The 16,557-nt window shown below is 41.0% G+C and overlaps 1 non-coding gene across 1 annotated transcript; it reads right to left on the bottom strand.

Moving 5' to 3' along the window:
* Nucleotides 1–12,774: 12,774 nt before the first annotated feature.
* LOC112738494 (small nucleolar RNA R71) lies at nucleotides 12,775–12,881 on the bottom strand. The gene has a single exon (XR_003169452.1). It is a non-coding gene; the product is annotated as a small nucleolar RNA R71 (small nucleolar RNA).
* Between the last annotated feature and the right edge of the window lie 3,676 nt (nucleotides 12,882–16,557).

Here is a 16,557-nt window from a genome sequence, read left to right as displayed (position 1 = left end):
GTTGAACGCCCAAAATAGCCTTATGCACGTGAATTGCTTAAGCCTCAGCCCCAGCACACACCAAGTGGGCCCCAGAAGTGGATCTCTGCACTATCCATCATAGTCTACTCATTTTTGTAAACCTAGGCTACTAGTTTAGTATTTAAACAACTTTTAGAGACTTATTTTGTATCTCATGACATTTTAGATCTGAACTTTGTACCCTTTGATGGCATGAGTCTCTAAACTCCATTGTTGGGGGTGAGGAGCTCTGCTGTGTCTCGATGAATTAATGCAAGTATTTCTATTTTCTATTCAAACACGCTTGTTCCTATCTAAGATGTTCATTCGCGCTTAACTGTGATGAAGGTGATGATCTGTGACACTCATCACCATTCTCAACCCATGAACGTGTGCCTGACAACCACCTCCATTCTATATCAGATTGAATGAGTATCTCTTAGATCTCTTAAACAGAATCTTCGTGGTATAAGCTAGAATTGATGGCGGCATTCATGAGAATCCGGAAAGTCTAAACCTTGTCTGTGGTATTCCGAGTAGGATTCAAGGATTGAATGACTGTGACGAGCTTCAAACTGCTGAAGGCTGGGCGTTAGTGACAAACGCAATGGAATCAAGGGATTCTATTCCAACCGGATCGAGAACCAACCGGTGATTAGCCGTGCTATGACAGAGCGCGTGAGCGTAGTTTTCACTGGAATGATGGAAGGTAGCCATTGACAACGGTGATCCACCAACACACAGCTTGCCATAGGAGGACGTGCGTGCGTGAACAAGAAGACAGAGGAAAGCAGAGATTCAGAAGACAAAGCATCTCCAAAACTCCAACATATTCTCCATTACTGCATAACAAGTAACCTTTAATCCATGCTCTCTTGTTTATTTGCAATTCAACTGATAAACATAATTGACTTCCTGACTAAAATTTACAAGATAACCATAGATTGCTTCAAACCAACAATCTTCGTGGGATTCGACCCTTACTCACGTGAGGTATTACTTGGACGACCCAGTGCACTTGCTGGTCAGTGGTACGAGTTGTGAAAATTGTGATTCACAATTCGTGCACCACCTACCTTGCAAAAGGAAGCAACAGAGTTTGTCAAAACATGCCCCCCATGTCAGAAGCACGCCAACTTTCACATCGCACCACCCGAAGAGCTCATTTGTGTCACTTAACCATGGCCATTTGCAAAGTGGGGGCTCGACCTCCTCGGACCTTTCCCTCAAGGATCAGGGTAAGTTAAGTTCCTTATTGTAGGAATAGACTATTTCACAAAATAGATTGAGGCAGAACCTTTGACCACTGCCACAGCCCAAAGAAGTCGGATGTTTTTATACAGAAATATTGTCACAAGGTTTGGGGTCCCATACTCCATTACCACAGACAATGGCACTCAATTCACTGACACGAGCTTCAGAAATCTGGTAGTTGATTTGAAAATCAAGCACCAGTTCACCTTTGTAGAGCACCCACAAGCCAATGGACAGGCGAAAGTCGCCAACAAAGTCATACTGGTCGGGTTAAAACGGAGACTACAGGGTGCCAAGGGAGCTTGGGCCGAAGAGCTCCCGCAAGTCCTATGGGCATACCAAACAACACCACACTCAACCACTAGAGAATCACCATTCCGACTTGCTTACGGAATGGAGGCAATGATTCCCGTGGAAGTAGAAGAAGGATCTCTCAGAATGATCCTCTATAATGAAGATACTAACTCCCGAGCTCAAAAGGAAGAGCTCGACCTACTTCCAGAAGTCTGAGTAAGAGTTCGGATTAGAGAGGAAGGCCTAAAGCATCGAATGGCTATGAGGTATAATCGGAAGGTAACCCGGCAAAGCTTCACCACCAATGATCGAATCTTAATCCGAAATGATATCGGAGCAGGTCGGTCAGGAGAAGGGAAGCTAGCAGCTAATTGGAAAGGACCATACCGAGTAGCAAAAGTACTGGGGAAAGGTTACTACAAGGTGTCCAACCTCGAAGGACGAGAGCTATCAAGGTCATGGCATGCCTGTAACCTAAGAAGGTACTATAGCTAGAAAATAGTAAAGATCTTAGGTCAAGGCGCACTCTTTTTCATGAGAAGGTTTCTTAATAAGGCGCCAGGCCGAGATCTAAAAAACTGCCCGACCTAGAAGGGTAAGCACTCGTATGTACACACTTTTATTTAAGTTTTTATCTCATTATTATTTGATGGAAGTTATCAATTCCCTAAAAAGTTTCCTACCAAGACGCATTAATCTAAGCTCATAAAATGCAAAATTCATCGCCTGATTACAAAGAGGTCGGCAAGGTGAAGCGATAGAAGCAAGTTAATGCAAGAAGTTATAAAAAGTAACCCATAGAAAGCGACCTGACGAGGTCTGACTAAAAATAGATTACTAAAAATAACTTAAGAAGGCCCGACAGAGAAGTCGGACCAATCAAAGGATCACTAAAAAGGGACGAAGACATCGCGGAAAGGCCAAAGAAAGGCTAAAAAGCCAAGACAGAAGTGGTTAGATGAAAGGTATAAAGTCTCGAAAAAAGACTTTACTTAAAAAGCAAAAGCACAAGTCGAAACAGCGCTAAAAAGTCATCCAAACAAACTATAAAGAAAAGGTTCCTCATCGGAACACTACCTAAAAAGTTGTTGGAATGTGACTAAAAAGCCCGGGTAGCAAAGTCGTATAGGTCGACGTCAGCTAAGAAGAGGTGCAAGTACGACCTCAGAAAAGAAGAACAAGCCAAAAGGTTGAGAAATAACTTAAGGCCCAAAAGTGCTTAGCTAAAAGGGATACAACTCCGCTCAAAGAAGGCACGATCTCAAAACAGGGCTATAAAAGACATTCGAGACTAAAAAGGTTCTATATAAAGAACACTAAAAAGAAAGTTATCAGACAAGTCAATCAAAGCCCAGACACTAAGCTGCAAGGATAATTTTGCCAAAAGTAAAGGGTTAACAAGTACCAACTCAAAGCAAGGCGTGATCCAAAGGCAAGGGTTAAAAACCTACTCAAAAGGAGGTCGGACCGGGAAATACCTAATCTCTATAAAATTCGCAAAGGGTTGCAAAAAGTAAATTTCCAAACGTTCAACAAAATGCATTCTTCAAGCATTAAAGACTCAAAGACTGCCTAAAGGGCAACCCAGGAGTTTAAAGTGTTTGTTTTTTAAAATAAAAAGTTGCTAGGAAGTAACCAAATGTCAAGAAAGTCAACTACAAGAGTCGTAAACAAGTTCAAAGCCCACAAGTCGGGCTATACCAGTAAAACAAGCATAAAGGAAACAACAATTTATAGGGGATCCAAATTCGCCCTAGTGGCAACATCCTTGCGAGGAGGAGGAGGCATGGTCGAGATAGGGGTAGCATTAAAAACTCCATCGGGCTCATTCAAAATCTCCACGTCCAGCTCGGCCTCAGTGGGGTCGACCTCTGAAGGAATAGAAGAAACTGAAGCTGCCAAAGCTTTGGCTGGTGGCACAAGAGGAGGACCCTCATCATCATCATCAGGGGGAGACACTATCTTGCATCCTCCACTACATTATCCATGCTAAACAAGGAGAGATCGGCCTCGGGAGCAATAACTCGGACTTGAGCCTTCAGGATCTCGAACATATTAGTCATACTATTCACCATGTGCCCCTGAAGCTCGACATAATCATCTTGGGCAGATTAAAGCCTCTCCTTAGTTTCTAGTAACTCGCCGTAGGTCTGGGTATAGCTCTCCTTATACCTTTTTGCAGCCTCCTCGGCCAAGTTAGCAGCTGCATCCGCCCTAGTAGCACGCTCCTTCTCTTTCTCCACATCAATCTCCAACTTGGCAACCTTGGCATCGAGTTCATCCTTCAGACCTTTCATCCTATCAAATTCAGCCTGGACATCCTCTAGAAAAGCCTTGGTAGCATGGACAGGGGACTCCCTAATAACCCTAGATAAAGTCGCATCAACATTGGCCATCCGATACTATTTCTCATTATAAAGTCAAGGTGATGAAGGATCGAGATGTCGTCCAGAGGGACATTACCATGTGGAGCAATCAATTCTGTGGCAAAGACCACACCATCAAATTCTTTGTCATCAAGATTATATGTCCCAATAGTTTTTTGGCACTTGGGAGGCGGGCTAGCAGCATTAGGAGAGGAGGCAGGACCAGAAGTCGCCTGAGATTGATCAGATGGAATTATCCGAACTCTAGGGGTCGGGATGATCTTTCTCGGGCCCTGAAAGTCAGAAGTCGCCTTCTTCGGGGGCACCTGAGAAGACCCTTCTCCCGAGGTCTTTTCCGTCAAGTTTTGGGCAGCTGTCGCCTTTTTGGCCCTCCGAAAGGCCTTCACGGAGTCTGAAGATTTCACCATCTCTGAAAAGGAAGCCAGAAAAACCAAGTTACAATAACGGAAAGGGATAAACTCACAAATAAATAGAAGAAAACTATCTGAAAGAAGTCGGATGCTACCTAGTTCAGCACGAAGGAGGGAAGGATCACCTAAAAACTTCTTTGTATCCAAGTAAGGAGGCTCCCCCCAATGCTCTTCTAAAACTCCTACCAAAGCTTGTTCTACTTCTCTCAGATTCTCCCAAGGATATTTGACTACTACTACATTTTCTTGCCACCATAAAGGGAAGGTGGGCTCATCATTCTCCTCCAAGAAAAAAGGACGAGCACCCTCAACAGCTCGGACTTTGAAATAGTAATTCTTGAAGTCCCAAAAGGACTCATCAAACATAGAAAATACCTTCTTCCCTTGAGTAGCTCGGAAGGAAATTCAAGAGGCTTTCTTTGTGGCCACCCCGGGTTTGGTCAACACAAAAAGGTAAAGAAAAGGAGTTTCGTTAGGTCGGATACCCAGTTCTTGACACAATAGTTGAAAAATCTTTATAAAACCCCAAGAATTCGGATGAAGCTGAGAAGGGGCTAAATTACTAGACCACAACAAGTCGATCTCAAAAGCAGTGAAAGGAAGAGTAATACCTAGCTGGCTAAAGAAGTAATTGTAAGCATAGAAAAAAGGACACTCTGCCCGAGTTAAAGGAGGGAAGCTAATCCTCTCCTCAGGATCGGGTGACACCAGCTCGTAATTCTTCTCATCCTCCCTATCACTACATATCCTATGGAACCTTCTAAGCCTCACACAGCACTCTGGATCGGCCACAGTAACACACATCAGGACTATATTCTTACGGGTAGACATGTAGCAACTACACCTACAGTAAGAAGAAAAAAAAGATGTCACTACCAAAAAACTAGAACAGTAAGAAAATGACAAAGAAATAATCAACAAGTGTCAAATATGACAGTAAAAGGGAACTCCAGGACTCACAGAGAACAAAAGGATCAACACCAATAGCCCTGGGGCACCCTTTGGAGGCAACAATAGAGTAGCACCCAGAAAAGGAAACGATGCAAAAGTCAGAGCCCTAACCATCTAAAGCAAAAGAGAATACAAGGAGTTTCAACCTATGTACCAGCATTTCTTCATACAAATAGCAAAGATAAAAAGACTGTAACTATCAAAAAACAAGAGCACACAAGAATTGCCAAAGAAAGTTTCAACAAAGATCGAAACTTTGTACGAAAGGAAAGCATGCAAGGATGAAAGCGATGAAGAACGACGACAAATAAAGCATGTAAAAGAAAAGGTATGAAGTAAAACACCAACCTGAGGAAGAAGGTAAAACAAGCAATAAGCCACACCAAAGGCAGTGAAAACTCCAAAAATCCAAGAAAGGAGCGACCTTGAGGATGAAAGAAAGGAAGTTTCTTCCACTGAGCAGAAGAGGTGCACGAATGAATCCAAAAGCAAACTTCAGAAAAAGAAACGAGTGTAAGATCGAAGGATGAAATGAAAAGGGAGAAGGAAACTGAAACGGAGAGCAAAACTTCTTCTTTGATTTCAAACAAAGTGTAAAGAGGGAAAAGAAACGGCAAAATAAAAATGAAAGCCTAATCAATGGGCATTAAAGGCATGTGCGTATTCCCAAGAAACTAACCCCTTCAAGAAACAAACGCGGCAAAGAAGTGAAAGCAAAAAACGCTTCGCATTTAAACTCAGCGTAAAACTCGCAAAGAGAAGTACAGCTTGGACCAAGATGCTTGAGCACGACTTCCCCAAAGAGATTGATGAGTCCATATTTGATGATATATATTAGCTTGAATTGGATGGATTTCATCATATAAACTCACACTTATTCACTAAAATAGCATACTTTTGTGTTTGATCCCTAAAGTGAATCTAAATGTGAAAATATGCTATTTTGTGCTTAATTCAACCAATTTTATTCCACTTTCATTCCATTGGGTGCCTTGATGTATTTGATGAGTAATTTCAGGTTTACAAGGCTAATAGGGATGGAAGAAGTGATGGAAAACATGCAAAAAGGGAGAAAGCATGAAGAAAACAAAGGAGGAGAGCTCAGCCATGCGTGCGTACGCACAAAATGAAAATCAGCATGCGTGCATGCGCACAGCTACTTGTGCGTACGCACAAGAAGCCAAGCAGAGCAAATCCAGGGCATCGCGAAGTGTACGTACGCACAACCATCTGTGCGTACGCACAAGTGGAAATTCAGCAAAGTGTGTGAACACACACGTCTGTGCGTCCGCACAGGTCCCAGTGCGTGCCTTCATTAAAAATGCACGTGCACTCGCGATTTTGGGGTCTCTAGGCCCGTTTCTGAAGGCTTGGAGGCTGGTTTGAGAAGCTATATGAAGAGGAATGCAACACATACCAAGAGAGCCATCTTAGAGTAGGAAAAACACATAGTAGGAGTAGGAGTAATGTAGATTAGGAAATTCTCTCTTAGGGTTTAATTAGGGTTTTGTAGCATTTTGTACTTCAAGTTGATTTTGGATTCTAGCAATTTCATTGTAAGTATTTCTTTAATTTCTCTTTCAATTACATTACTTGTTCTATGCTTTCATATATTTTACTCTCTTATCAATATTTACATAGTCTTGCAATTTTGGATTCTTAGTTGTTTAATTTGATGTTGATGGCTTTTATATGTTTGTTTGAATTGTCTTTATTGATTTTGATCATTTATGGTTCATAGCTTTCCTTAATTTACCAATTTTGTCATGTTTTATGTTTATGCCCTCTATGTGTTTGATGAAATGCCAAGCTTAGTTATGGGGTAGATTTCCACCCCTTGGCTTGGGGAAATGAGTTTATGGATTACTAGAGTCATAATGTCCAACATTTAGTGATAGTTCTTGGGGAGTTAGTTGATTCTTGTTTCCATTAAAGCTAGCCTTTTATCAACTAGTTTGGTAAGTTGGCTAGGACTTATGGATTAAGGTCAATTATGCTTGCTTGACTTACTTCTCGATGGTTGAGGTTAACTAAGCGAGATTAACTCATGATAATTATCATAGTTGTGGTTATGGCAAGGAAGGGATTCCATAATTCATCCCATGTCAAGGTTTCTTTTATGTTTTGAACCACCTTTCCATCACTTTATAGCATTGCTTGTTTATATTACATACTTCGTTCTTTTGTTCTTTTATTGCTTCATTAATTGCAATTTTGTCTCGTTCTTTTATCTCTTTATTTGTTCACTTCAATCATTAAAAACCCCCTTGATCTTCGCAACCAAATTTGTGCACTCATCGGCATTAGTTCCAAGGGAGACGACCAGGATTTAAAACTCCCAGTTATTTTGTGTTGATTGTGACATTTTTAGGATTATAATTTGATTGAGAGGATTCATTGCCAGTTCGGACTATACTTACAACGAAAATCTATTTAATTCCGAATTAGTATAATTCTCGCACACCAGAGATCAAAGCTCAGAAAGCATGACCTCATGGAAAGGTCCGAGCTCAAGCAGGGGCACTGTTCATACCCTGGGTCGAGCTAGGTGAGCCGGGTTGGATGAAGACAAAAATGACCGAACTCTTATAAAGGTTGGTCGACACCGACCTCTTCCTAAAGGGCTCGGCCAAATTGATATAAGGGCCCAAGTAGGCCCAAAGCAGAAGATCACAGCCCACCTAAAGGCGGCTGGCCAAAGATAAGGGGACTCACCCACAAAAGATAAGATAAGATAACTAACTTATCTCAAGGGAGGTCACTCCACACTACTATAGATACACTGGAGCACCCATGTATAACTCATACTCTGATTTTACAGAAAAAAACCTGCTCAAAGCCCATGCTAACTTAAGCATCAGAGTCTCTTGTAGGTACCACCACCCTCCGGTGATCAAGGATCAGCAACATCTCAAGGCTCAGCAAGTCGGACACGACAGCTCCTGCCACAACAGCAGATCTCCTCTGAGATCGACCTTCAGTTTCAGGTAACCCTCAGAACAGTTTCTAATTTTAATTTGTTATCTTTTTTTAGGAAAACTACGCCTGAACGCCTGGTAAAATATTTTAGAAAAAAGAAAATCTTCTCAAGAAAGACTTCTAAAATTCCACTAGTGTAAGTTAAAAATATTTATGTTACACTTTTAGATTTAGGTAATAATTCTTGTTTAATTAATCACAAGGAAAATATGTTTAAATGTCACTAGAGCTACACCTGATTCTGAGCTACAAATCATTGAGTGTCAACAAGAAACTCGTTCTCAACCTTTGGAAGTGTGAGTTTTTCAATGTGCAAATTCCTATTTTTCAAGACAAATTCTAATTATTCAAAATTAACTTTATCCTTGTTTACATTCCTTAGACCTCCTCTTGCATTGTCTCTTCCAAGTTCTATTCAGGAAGAGTTGTCCAGAGATGACTTCATCTATGTCCCTCCACAAAACAAAAGACAACAAACTTCTAATAATGAGTAAGTTAATAAAGATTTGTTCACCACATGAATCTTGTTCAATGTTTACTGCTTATACATGGTTTAATTATGGTTCAGTTGAAACCAAAAACGAATTCAATGTGTTCTTGACTTTGGACTCTCTTCTGTTTATTACAGCTGCCCTCCAGAACCCAAAAAATAGGGTGTTACAGTGTCTCTTACGAGTTCTATAATTGAAGACTTAATGAAAGATGACTATGTCTATCAAGTTTCTGATGAAGAGTAAGTTTCACATAAAAATTCTTTTTATTAATTTTAATGGTATAGGATAATAATTCTGGATTGTTATTGAACTGTTTTCTGTTTAATACAACAGCCCTGCCAAAGAACAAGAGCAACAATCCAAAGAAACTCCGGTGGCACAGGAATCCGAACAAGAAGCACTTGTTTAATGGTATAGGATATAAATAATGATAATGTTTACTGCTTATACATGGTTTAATTATGGTTCAGTTGAAACCAAAAATGAATTCAATGTTTTGTTGTCTTTGGACTCTCTTCTATTTCTTATAGCTGCCCTCCAGAACCAAAAAAGCAAGGTGTTACGAGGTCTCTTACAAGTTTTGTTATTGAAGAGTTTTTCAAAGATGACAATGTCTATGAAGTTTCTGATGAAGAACAATCCCAAGAACCTCTAGTGGCACGGCAATCAGAACAAGAAACTCTAATCTTGTCATCATTTGATAGGTATGTTACTTGATTTTCTTTAATATCATTTTTTTAATATCATTTTGGTTCACTGTAAGTTTGGATTTAGGTTCACTATTTGTTTGGATTTCGGTTCACTATCATGATTAATATCATTTTTGTTTACTATTGATACCAGGGAATTTTGGCCAGTTTTACTGACCTTTTCTTTATGGTTTTAGGGTAGTTTCATGCAATTTCTTAGGAAATAAGCGAGTTTTGGGTAGAATTTCACTTACATCTTGATTCAAGCTAACATTGTGATTTTTATATGAATTCATGAGAATTATGCATGAATTGAATGACAAATCGGATGATGCATGTCTCATAACTTGGACTAGAACTTTGATACACTTTATTGCTTGATTTCAGGACAAAGGAAGCAAGCAAGAACCACGTTAGCAACCACGTTAGTCTAACTAACGTGACCTCTAACGTGGAAGGGGAGCTAGCTTGCAACGTTAATGAGAAAAGTAATCGCTAATAACATCCTCGAAGCCATCATAGCCCACGTTAATTGCCACGTTAACTACATTAACGTGGTAGTTAACGTGGAAGAAGAAAATGAAGCCAACGTTAGTGACACTCACCTTTGTCACTAACGTTGGACCAAGCTCATATTGGCCACGTTAAGAGCCACGTTAACTCAGTTAACGTGGACTCTAATGTGGGGAAACAAAAGAATGACCAACGTTAGTGACACTCACCTTTGTCACTAACGTTGAGCTAAGCCACTTTGAGCCACGTTAGTTGCCACGTTAACTCAGTTAACGTGGACTCTAACATGGAGGGAGCAAAGAATTGCCAACGTTAGTGACACTCACCTTTGTCACTAACGTTGGGATGAGCCACTATGAGCCACGTTAACTACATTAACGTGGAAGCTAACGTGAGTAAAAGGAATGATGAGCCAACGTTAGTGACACTCACCTTTATCACTAATGTTGGAGATGGCTAGCAATACCACGTTAGAAGCCACGTTAACCTAGTTAACGTGAACTCTAACGTGGGAAGTAGGGGCATTTTGGAACGTTAGTGACAAAGGTAAGTGTCACTAACATTCTCGAAGATGTGGCAAGCCTACGTTAAAGGTCACGTTAGCCACACTAACGTGAACTCTAACGTAGGGAGAAAGGAGGATTCTCAACGTTATTGGAAAAAGTAAGTCCCAATAACGTGTGCGAAGGACCAAGAGGCAACGTTAGTGGTCACGTTGATGCCACTAACGTTGAAGTTAACGTGGAGCATCCTTGGGTTAGGAACGTTAGTGAAAAAGGTGATTGTCACTAACGTTCTCGAACCCACACTTTCACCTAACGTTAACGCCACTAACGTCCTAAGCTAGATCCCTGCCTACTTCACACTTTCTCTCTGCAAGTAAAGCTAAGCCCACTGAAGAAGATAACTGCTTCAACTCAAGATCCAAAGGCCCATATCCAAGATTTGAAGAGCCAACTAGAATATCAGAAGAATAGTATAAATAGGGAGAGCTTTGAACTAGAAGGGAGCTTTTGGCATTATTAGAATTACTCTCTGTATTTTACTTTCTCTGTAACTTTTCGTTTAATTCTCAGAATGTACTCTCCATCTTTGCTTTCATTTCCCAGAGCTATGAACAACTAAACTCCTTTCATTGGGTTAGGGAGCTCTGTTGTAATTTGATGGATCAATAATAGTTTTCATTATTCTTCTTCTTTCTTTTCTCTTGATTTTACTAGAAAGCTTTCAATCTTCATCCAATTGAGTAGTTATCTTGGAAAAGAAGCTATTCATACTTGGATCTCTTCTGAACCTTGGAAAAGGGATGAAGAGATCATGCTATAAATGCTTTCTCATGTTGGACCAAATTGGGGTTTGGGCGGATATGGTGACATATAATTCTCCCAATACTTTGATTTAGAAATACATGTGGTATAATCAGTGACCACACTTCATCTCTTCTCATGAGCAATTAGACCAAGGAATTGGCTATTGATCTGATTTAAGAGATTGAATTACCAAGGAATTGGAATTCAATCACTTAAGATTGCCAAGGAGATCAATGAATGTATTGATTGAGGAAGAGATGAAAATGAACTTGATCCGGAGAATGCAACATCTGCTAAGCCCAATGAATTCCCCATTTCTGATCTTACCCATTCTCTTTACTTTCTGCTATTTACTTTCATGCTAAACTCCCCTTCCCCATTTAAGATTCTGCAATTTACCTTCCGTCATTTATTTTCTGCAATTTACTTTCCCACCATTTAATTTCCTGCAATTCTCAACCCAATTTCTGCTTAGCTCAACTAGAAAATTCTTCCAATTAAAGTTGCTTGACCAATCAATCCCTGTGGGATTCGACCTCACTCTATTGTGAGTTTTTACTTGACGACAAATCGGTATACTTGCCGAGGGAGATTTGTTAAAAGACAAGTTTCTGTGCATCAAGTTTATGGCGCCGTTGCCGGGGATTGATTTTATATCAACAATGATTAAATTGGTGGATAACTAGATTGAGCATTTGTTTTTACTTTGTTTGATTTAAGTTCATTTGAGTAATTTACTTTCTGTTTGGCTATTTTCTTCCCTTTCCCCCACCCATTTTCTTAGTTGTTTACAATTCAGTCACTAACCCACTAACTGTTTGATATATTGCATCACTCACACTAACAACATTTCTATAGAAATTACTGTCTGCATCTATCTCTCTTGCTTGTGCCTTGTTGGTTGTATGACAGGTAGAAGAAGCGGGGCTTCAACTTCCTTTGATTCTAAACCTGAGAGGACCTTCCTTAGATTAAGGAGGGAAGCAAGAGGAAAGAGAGTAGTTGGTGCTGAGGAAGAGGAAGAGTACTTTGAACCAGACATGGATGAGAATATGGAAAACCATCATGAAGAAGAGGCTCACAACCATGGCAGAGAAGGTCCAGTGCATCAGGCTAGGCAAGAGAGAAGAGTTCTGGGTTCTTACATCAATCCAAACCCAGGAAACTGTGCGAGTAGCATCCAAAGGCCAACCATACATGCCAACAACTTTGAACTAAAGCCACAGCTCATCACCCTTGTTCAGAACAATTGTTCATTCGGAGAAAGTGTCCAAGAAGACCCCAATCAACATCTAACCACCTTCCTGAGGATATGCGATACTGTTAAGTCTAATGGTGTTCATCCTAACACCTATAGACTACTTCTGTTCCCTTTCTCACTCAAGGACAAAGCATCTAAATGGCTGGAATCCTTTCCAAAGGAGAGTTTAGCAACCTGGGAAGATGTGGTGAACAAATTCTTGGCAAGATTCTATCCTCCTCAACAGATCAACAGGTTGAGAGCTGAGGTACAAACCTTTAGGCAGCAAGATGGTGAGACTCTATATGAAGCATGGGAGAGGTTTAAGGACCTGACAAGAAGATGCCCGCCAGATATGTTCAATGAATGAGTGCAGTTGCACATTTTCTATGAAGGTCTTTCATATGAATCAAAGAAGGCAGTAGACCACTCATTCGGGGGATCTCTGAACAAGAAGAAGACCATTGAAGAAGTCATAGATGTCATTGAGACTGTAGCTGAGAATGACTATTTCTATGCTTCTAAAAGAGGCAATACTAGAGGAGTGATGGAGCTGAACAATGTGGATGCACTGCTAGCTCAAAACAAGATGATTACTAACCAATTAGCTGACCTCACCAAGAAGATGGAGAGAAATCAAGTAGCAGCAATCACCACTTCAGCAGCAACCCAAGAAGGAGTGAATGAAGAAGTAGAGGGTGATCAGGAACAAGCCAACTACAATGGGAGTTCACCTAGGCAGAACCATGACCCATACTCCAAAACATATAATCCTGGTTGGAGAAACCACCCAAACTTTGGGTGGGGAAATCAACAAGACCAAGGCCAATATCAAAGATGCCACAACCCCAACAACAATGCAACTCACCAACACTCCACACAGAGGTCATACCAACACCCACCCAATAACACTTCTCAACATCCATACCAAAGTCAAACTAGCCATTCGCATTCCTCCAATCTCAACTCACCATCACCATCCGAGGATAGACTCTCAAAGATTGAGACCCTACTCGAGAGCATATGTAAAGAGATTCAAGACAGTAAGATGTTCCGAGAAGAGGTGCGATCCAACATGCAGAATCAAGAGGCTACCATCAAGAAACTTGAGACACAAGTTGGTTACCTACTCCAGCAAACTCCTGTTCATAACCTTCGTAGCAACATTGAGCCAAACCCAAGGGAGGAGTGTCAAGCTATCACCCTCAGAAGTGGTAAGGAGTTGAAGGAGACCTCCAAGAAACCACAAGAGGAGGACCCAACTGAAAGGAAGGAGGAACAAGAGGAAGTTCAAGTTCCCATCTCCAATTCGCGTAAAAGGGGAGAAGAGCTGAAGCCATATGTTCCAAGAGTCCCATATCCTCAACAATTGAGGAAAAAGGGGGATGACAGCCAGTTCTCCAAATTTATAGAAATCTTCAAGAAACTACAGATTAACATACCCTTTGCTGAAGCAATAGAGCAAATGCCGCTCTATGCCAAGTTCTTGAAGGAATTGATGACCAAAAAGAGAAGTTGGAAGAACAAAAAAATGGTGATACTAACCGAGGAATGTAGTGCCATCATTCAGCACAAGCTACCCCAGAAATTGAAGGATCCTGGGAGCTTCCAGATCCCCTGTATTATAGGAGAGATCACGGTAGAGAAGGCTCTATGTGATTTAGGAGCCAGCATAAATTTGATGTCATTAGCCATGATGAAAAAAATGAAAATTGAGGAGGCCAAGCCAACAAAAATGGCCCTACAACTGGCAGATCGATCATTCAAGTATCCTCACGGCATAGTAGAAGACTTGCTAGTGAAGGTAAGAGACTTTATCTTCCCAGCAGACTTTGTGGTGTTAGATATGAAGGAAGGAGCCAAAGCTTCTATCATTCTGGGCAGACCATTCTTAGCCACTGCTGAAGCTATCATTGATGTCCAGAAAGGTGAACTGACACTGAGGTTACACAATGAGAAGATGATATTCAATGTGTTCAAAGCCATGAGTTACCCACAAGAACCAATGGGAGAGTGTATGAGGTTGGATTCACTAGAAGATATAGCACAAGATACTCTCAAAAAGGAACAATTTGAGGGGTTGACAGAAGAAGATTCAGCTTCAAGCGAAGAGGTTACAGCAGCAGAGGTTCACATTCAAGGCACATTAGAAGGGAAGAGTGAAGGAAAGGAAGCACCTAAACTTGAACTCAAAACACTGCCACCCACCCTCAAATATGCATACTTAGGGGAGAATGAAAGTTACCCAGTGATCATTAACTCAGCCCTCAGCCACAAGCAAGAAGAGGAACTACTCCAAGTGAAAGGAATCAGTTCGGCCATATGCATGCATAAGATATTGTTGAAAGATGATGCCAAACCATCCATTCAACCCCAAAGGAGGCTGAATCCAGTTATGAAGGAAGTGGTACAGAAAGAAGTTATGAAGCTATGGCAGGGAGGGGTAATCTACCCGATCTCAGACAGCCCCTGGGTCAGCCTTGTGCATGTTGTGCCAAAAAAGGGAGGAATCACTGTAGTCCCCAATGAGAAGAACGAACTGATCCCCACCAGGACCGTCACAGGATGGTGGATGTGCATAGACTATAGAAAACTGAATGAAGCTACAAGAAAAGATCATTTCTCCCTTCCATTCATGGATCAGATGCTGGAAAGACTTGCAGGACACGCATATTACTGTTTCTCGATGGTTATTCAGGATACAATCAAATAGTGGTTGATCCGAGAGACCAAGAGAAAACCTCATTCACATGCCCATATGGAGTGTTCACCTACAGGCGCATGCCATTTGGGCTATGTAATGGACCTGCGAATTTCCAACGCTGCATGCTTTCTATCTTCTCAGATATGATAGAGAAATTCATTGAAGTTCTTATGGATGATTTCTCGGTATTCAGAGATTCCTTCCCTAGTTGCCTAAATCACCTGGCCTTGGTATTAAAAAGATGTCAAGAAACTAATTTGGCCTTGAACTGGGAGAAACGTCACTTTATGGTGACAGGAGGAATAGTTCTTGGTCATAAGGTTTCTAACCAAGGCATTGAAGTGGACAGAGCCAAGGTGGAACTCATTGAAAAATTACCACCACCAAGTGATGTCAAGGCAATTAGGAGTTTTTTAGGGCATGCTGGCTTTTACAGAAGGTTTATTAAAGATTTTTCAAAGATAGCCAAGCCCTTAAGCAATCTCCTTATATCTGATACACCATTTATCTTTGATGAAAAGTGCATGCTGGCATTTGAAAACTTGAAAAAGAGGTTGTCCTCTGCCCCTATCATTTCCCCACCTGACTGGAACCTACCATTTGAACTGATGTGCGATGCATCTGATTTCGCGATTGGGGCAGTGTTAGGACAGAGGAAAGATAACTTGGTCCATGTGATATACTATGCCAGCAAAGTCCTCAATGATACCGAAAGAAACTATACCACTACTGAAAAGGAGTTGCTGGCAATAGTTTTTGCATTTGAGAAGTTTAGATCATACCTCATTGGTGCCAAAGTGATTGTCTTCACAGATCACACAGCACTTAAATATTTGTTTGCCAAGCAAGAATCAAAACCAAGACTAATAAGATGGATCTTATTGTTGCAGGAATTCAATATTGAAATCAGAGACAAAAAAGGGGTGGAGAACAAGGTAGCAGATCACCTATCCAGAATCCCTCATGATAAAGGAGGAACACATGATACAAATGTAAATGAGTTCTTCCCAGATGAGCAGTTGATGATGATTCACAAAGCACCCTGGTTTGCAGATATTGCCAATTTTAAAGCAACTGGGGCTTTACCTCCAGAACTCAACAAACACCAGAAAAGAAAGCTCATCAATGTTGCAAAGTATTTTGTCTGGGATGAGCCATATCTCTTCAAGAAGTGTCCAGATGGAATCCTGAGAAGATGTGTTTCAAAAGAAGAGGGACGAGAGGTCTTGTGGAATTTCCACGACTCATGCTATGGAGGCCATTTTGGAGGGGACAGAACTGCAGCCAAGGTATTACAAAGTGGATTCTTTTGGCCCACCCTTTTTAAGGATG

This window comes from Arachis hypogaea, chromosome 13 (genome assembly GCF_003086295.3).
Source record: "Arachis hypogaea cultivar Tifrunner chromosome 13, arahy.Tifrunner.gnm2.J5K5, whole genome shotgun sequence".
NCBI classification, from domain to species: domain Eukaryota; kingdom Viridiplantae; phylum Streptophyta; class Magnoliopsida; order Fabales; family Fabaceae; genus Arachis; species Arachis hypogaea.
This window is presented reverse-complemented; position numbering and strand designations above follow the sequence as displayed.